This window comes from Ixodes scapularis, unplaced genomic scaffold, assembly GCF_016920785.2.
Source record: "Ixodes scapularis isolate PalLabHiFi unplaced genomic scaffold, ASM1692078v2 PGA_scaffold2__306_contigs__length_199485367, whole genome shotgun sequence".
In the NCBI taxonomy this organism is placed as follows: Eukaryota; Metazoa; Arthropoda; class Arachnida; order Ixodida; family Ixodidae; genus Ixodes; species Ixodes scapularis.
This window is the reverse complement of record NW_024609857.1, coordinates 172505100-172511571: the sequence shown is the minus strand read 5'-3', so window position 1 is coordinate 172511571 and position 6472 is coordinate 172505100. Positions and strand designations below refer to the sequence as shown.

At 43.8% G+C, this 6472-nt stretch overlaps 1 pseudogene; it reads right to left on the bottom strand.

The window, feature by feature from the left end:
• Positions 1-1877: 1877 nt before the first annotated feature.
• LOC121836661 lies at positions 1878-4755 on the bottom strand (annotated as a pseudogene).
• Positions 4756-6472: the final 1717 nt, after the last annotated feature.

Here is a 6472-nt window from a genome sequence, read left to right as displayed (position 1 = left end):
AATACATGACTGCACGCTGATAGAATACTAACAGGTGTCAAGAACACTGTACGCCACTCACTTGTTAAACTGCAGCATGAATTCCGCACAGAACATGAGCATGGTCGAAGTTGGTATCAAGAACTTCGAAAGCAAACACCTGAAAGCTTTAGAGTGGCACCCAACATTTCGCCGACAGGCTTGGCTTCTGATGAATCCACTTTTCGGTGAAACGACGTCTGTCATTTCGAGGTTTCCAGGCTTCTTCATAGCAGCAAGCATAAGCGGATTGCATGCCCTTCGTCCTTTCCCCCCAAATTATTCTTTTTCGTTGAAGTTAAGTATGTCGCACAAATAAGATTCATGTTCAAGTTCAAAGAAAACACAGATGCATTCAAGCTTGTTATAGGAGAAGAGAACTAAATTATCTTCATTAGTGGGCACAATACACTTATGTAGGTACTGGATACTACCAGTTCCAAAGTATTCAAAAATCGGCGCCTGCTTCATGACCCACCACTCAGCAACCTGCAGAGGAACACTTTTAGCGGCGGTTACAAGGCGCAGAAGAGCACCATTTGCATTTTCGAATGGGAACATTGATACAGCCCACAGAAGGCCAAGCTGCATCACACCTTGGGGCAAATGCATAATCAGATGCATGCACTTGTCAGAGGAAACGTGCGAAGAGCCCTTCGGCAGCTTGGATGTCGTTCCTGTGGGCGCTTTTTTTGTAACAGCAGAAACACTGCCTGACACAATTGTGTGAGGCGCACAAGGTAGTGCCGTGGAAGTATGGTATAGTACACCAGCCAGTACCTCCATTTTTTAGCCTTCCACGGAACTCTTTTTCTAACCGATCGTGTGTACGGAGCGAAGAGGTTGGGGGATGGATCCTTGCCAGTCTACGGTCAAATACAGCCATCTGGTTTCCGATGTAGGAAACTGCACCTGTACTAGTAGACCTCAACTCTGTCAGCTGTTTCGCAACGCCTCCAAGTACACGCTGCATGTAATCGGGCATTACTCCCCATACCAAGTCAAAACCTTAGTCTTGCATTAGGGCTCGGTCCATACATGCCGTGCTTCGTGGTGCCTGTTATAACAGCCGCTTTCACGTCCTGCAGCACGCTTCTATGCGTGCTTTCAGTCACACTGGAACTGTAGGGGTACTTCAGAGTGTCTAGAAAAAAAGGAAAATGCAACTGTTTTGAGATAATGAGTAATCAGACTCAATCACAACCAGTACGCAATGTAAACTCGAAATTATAGGGCCATTTTAACTCATCGTCGTTCCCATCGTTTGTGTGATGGTGGGCGTCTTTGCTGCTGCGCGGAATATATCACTCAATACCAGAGCCTTCGACGCAGTCTCGTGGAAAGTGATATCCTGGCTCGTTGACTTGCCGTCTTATTTTAAATTAAGCACAAATAAACACCATGGAGACTACCTTTGCGCTATGTCGTACATACGCTTCATAATTTTGTAGGTTTATTTAATGAGACATGAAGTTCATAAAAACATTAACACGGACGAATATAGAGCAGCCATCGTTGGAGCTAGTCCCCGACATGATGACATGACCATCACAGAAATTTTTACATTTAACCCTTGTTTCCAGCAAGCCGCCAAATGGGTGAAGTTTTAGCAGTAGAGCTAAAACGACTCGCTTCGACATGTGCGTTTGCGGCATTCCAAGACGACGCTCTTAAAGCTAGTCCCATGGCTGGGTTCCGTGACAGAACTACTCAAGTTAAGTTACTAAAGAAAACGAAGCTAATACCCGTCAGACGGGCATGGCAAATGACGTTTAAGCAAAATGGCATTACAGCTCGGCCAGTCCGTGTCTTTAATACGCCACGCTGCGCGTGCACGCGCGACATGCAGAACCAGGATAACGAGCTGATTTGCCGAACGGAGAAGTGGCATTCGATCAAAATGACATTTACTTTCCCGTCTGACATAGGTAAAAGAAGAGCAGCCTGTGGTACATTGTCACAAGCCTCGCTTCGAGGCTCTGATTTGTTCGCTGGGGGCCATAGCTCTCGCTGTTTGCATAGTTCAACATTTCTCCTACTTTGACCTTATACCGAGCATCAACAGTTTAGAAGTACACGATACCAACGCCGATTTCCCTTGAAACTACAGCAATTTTCGTGCCTGTGATATAAGGCTTTCTGAGCTGGGCGATAAAGGTTTATGTTTTGAAGGAGACGGAACCATTGCTGTAAATATTATACTCACGATAAACCAGAGTTACCTTGTGGTAGCACTATGAACGGCTGTAGTACCCGTTGAACTGCTTGCGGTTTAGCAGCGCTGCTCTGGCAGAAGCACCCGCGATGCAACACACAGCGTAAACTTGGGATTCGAGAACCACTTCATTCTTGTGACCGACCCACCTGATTGAGCCGATTCTTGCTAAATAGTTCCACAAACCCCTCAAGAAAGGGTGACATGTCTGACTATCTCTTGCCAAACCAGATTCCACCAAGCAAGAGGTTCTTCCACTGAAGGAGGAGGGCGATTCATTTAGCATCACATGAATAGGCCACATGGATTTTTTGATGAACTTGAACCCTGGTGATCCGTCAGTGCTGAAACTAGCAGTGAGATCTTGCTTTGGGCAGCCAGATTCTTGTCGTGCTTGCTTCACAAAGTCTCCGTCCGCCAGGTCAGTGAAAATGCCCTGCGATCTCTGAGAAATCTTTCACAGGTTCTCCCACAGAGTCTTTCTGCAGCTCTTACCAGGTCATGAAATTGTTGGCGCAAGTTGAAAATGACAAAAATGTGCGGTTAGATACCATTTTCTCTGCCCCATACAAAGTGTTACACTATGAGCACCTTGCCTTCTTGTCTTCTTGGGGAGGTTTGCAAACCATGAGTCTTTGCGAGCATCTGTCGCAAAAACATTAATATCCACCATGCCCCGTTTACTCTGCTTCCAAACCTTCCAGAATAGAAACTGCGCTTTTGAAGCCATTAAAGTGCCGAACACAGTATTTACGAGCCTAACAGTCCCAGATTAGCAACAGAACCTGCGGTCAGGTTCACTCTTAAAGGGGCGATGCACTGATATTTTTATTTTGCGCAAATACCGCTTAGAACGAATCCCTGACGTTAATGATCTGTGAAATACCCGTTCGTTTTCACCACACGCAATCGAAGTCGCAGAAAAAAAATAAAGAAAAACGAGCAGAGTTCACCCCCTCAACTCGATACCATAACAAGCGGCCCCGTGATCTGGAGCCGATTATATGCCGCCAATGTTGATCATAGCCATGCGCTGGGGTTGGCAAGGCACAGGACACGCGCCGAGTTCAAGACATTGTTATGGTTCGGCTGTTGTCGTCATTGCAGCGATTGGACACAGGACACTACCCGAATGCTTCTCGAGCTATCGATTATCACGAGCCCAAATCGAGTGTCCACGCCATGCTCGGGTCCAATCTATGAGCCGTATTCAAATATCGTCACTGGGCGGTACTGCTACCGCCCAGCTACGTCATCAGGTTTTTTGAAGGAGAGATTGAATGAAAACACTCGGTTTTGTCCTCGAACTTACAGAGCAACAAAGGAGTTTCTTGGTCAGTGGCGTTGCGTGCGAATATCCTTGAGTCCCATTAGTGCCAGTAAGCTTGTGTAAAGTGAAGAACATTCCCATTGAATATCGTTGCACCGCCCCTTTAAGCTGGTTCCACATAAGTTCCGGTTAGTAAGTGGAACATTTTTGCAAAAATGTTTCAGTAATCTAGGTGGAACTGCGTTCCAGATACCATGAAAAATAGGTAAAACACTGTACCGCTTATTTTGTGGTGCAATAACTGGAACCATGTTTCGCGTAATGCTTGAGGAACCGCGTTCCAGCTACAGGTATCTGGAATAGTGTTCCAGTTAAATAAAAGCAGGTTTTCTCTGGAGTGCTGTTCCAGATAAAATAGGTATGCTGCTTTTTAAGTGTTCCAAGCAGGGATCTAAAGTCAGAGTTTTCCTGGAAAAGCTATGCCATTGTGAAATGCATAACTCCTGCAGAACCAACGCCCGCTTTCTGGCATTCATCGTTGAAAAACCAATGTTCGGCTTCGTACCGTTTGCTGTGTTTTGCACTTTCCATTAATCACCGTTTTAAAAATGTGCCACAGTATCACAAATATCAAGCTTAGATCCCTATTGTGCACATTTTACAAACATGCATAAGACCGTGACAGTAGACAACAGCAATGCATGGTGAAATTGTGTAGCATTGAGGTCCACACCACAATTAAGAGCTGTTATGTAACAACGCATAAATCCCATAACAATGCCTAATTTGAATTATTTATTCTTCAGAATTACTAGGCATAAAGTACTTCCTTCAAAAATAGTGCACAGCAAAAGTAACTATTTAAACATTTGAGTTTTGGCATAATCGAAAAAAAAAACAACATTTAAAGCAAAGTGCACATAATCTTGTAGCCGAACCGTTAGTTGGCGGGCAATGTTTTTCTTTTCTGCTTAGGTTGCAACTGTTTAAGCATCATCTTTAGCTTAAAAGACATGAGGGCGCCTGTCAAACTTTTCACTTTCGTACAATACTGTTTGCACTAGTCCTAAGCTTTGCCCAAAACAATGTGGGTAGGAAAGGTTCAGGACATAGTAGATGGTTAGTAGTTCTATCAAGGCATATTCTAAGGAGCATCGTGGTAGGAGGTGAACCATACTTTTGTAGAGAACGATTTCCATCTGGTTGCCATCGATGATGATACATGATCCTGGCAGAAGCGACCCAACCTCATGTTGACCCTTGAGTAAAAAAAATAGGCTTCGGTTAAAGGTTGTACATTAAAACTAAGTGAATTGTTTAGTCTTGCTTGTGCGATTTATAATTAATGTTAATCTTATTGCTTGTTAATCTTATTGCTTTGTTATGATATAATTTCGCAGAATGGTTGCTACCAAGTGTCAAACCAGAAACGAAGCCAAAACCAAAACTGAACTTCTATTTTTAGCCGGACTGGAACTAAACCGAAAACTTTGCCGCCATCTTCAAACTAAACCGTTACCGAAGCATAAAAAAAAGTTATCTGAAACTATTTAATGCAACTTTTTTTGTAGGATTCAAAGTAAGACACTTAGATATTTTAGCTGCACATCCTTACAAGGGCACCACAACAGAAAGAGAACTAAATGCTGCTCCGAATAAAGTGTATATCTGTGTTAAACACGAGCGTCCAGCGGCGCCGTTGATCCAGAGCGTGGAATAATAACATTGGCATCAGGAAGCAGGAGCGGATGAATTGTGCACCGCATTTTTTAATTATTGTATTCTTAATGTGATTCTAGAGACACACAAGTTCGAGTGAAGATGAACCATTGCACTGGTGTGTCAGAAGTGGCACACGCAGCGATAAATTCCGGTTGTTTGCTATAGGCAGGGAAATTGTAATCACTTTAAAAGTCGCTGCTTTAATATAGTTCCAACCCTTATTTTTGCCTTCTGGGCCAGAATCAGAGACTGTAAGCCCGAACATAGATTAAAAAAGAAATTTGGATCGACAATTTGAGTGCCGCTTGAAGGTTTTTTTCTGGTTCGAGTATTTATTGAAGTGAGCTTTATTTTGATAGCAGCACAGGCAGAGGTATTTCCATGACATGATCATAACTGTAAGAAGCAGTACTCAAAGAGTAACATTTATAACCACTGTCTATACAAGTCACAGGTCTTTCCTCACCTTTCCTCAGACTTCTTTGGGAGAATAATGATATGCTTTTTTAACAATCTGCTTCACCACATATCTGCTTTCAAAATCACACTGGTTTTGTTCTGTACATTAGAGTGGAAAACCGCTCTTACCTTGCTTATCAGAGGGAACTCTGCCCTGCTGGGCCATTGATCTTGGTCAATATCATTGAAATTTTCTTTGTTTAGTATAGTGCTCGAGTTTCGCGAAGTTTGAGTTTCATCTCGGAAACCGTAGTGCTGACTTCAACTGCCAGCTGCAAAGAAAAGTGCAATCTATAGTCGCAGGATCTGTAAACTTGACACCGTGTTAGGTATCATGTTTTAACTTCTTTACATGCAGTGTCTGAATTACATGGCCGCACTGCCTGTCAGCGCAGGGAGGGAAGAACAAGAGCGTTCTGTTCCCACTATACAATCTGATCATTTCCAGCATGGTACTACCGACAAACTGAGCTACAAGGAGTGGCTTCGTAAAAGGAACACTAAGCACTGCTTTTTGGGTGGGCGACATGGCTCCAGACAGCAGCAGGGACTCGTTTGTGCAAGGCTGACGGGCGTGCCAATGCTTTGGGGGCATGTACCCAAACCTTGGACAACCATGGGCACGCCCAAGCAGGCACAAAAGTGTAACTAGCTCATAGAGTACCTTTTTAAGCTGGCATTAGGCACTGTCTCATTTACATATTTCAGATATCATTTTGAATGTTGCGGTGTACCATATGTATTCCTCTTATTGCCGTTGCACACCTACGACACAAAGTACAAAAGTG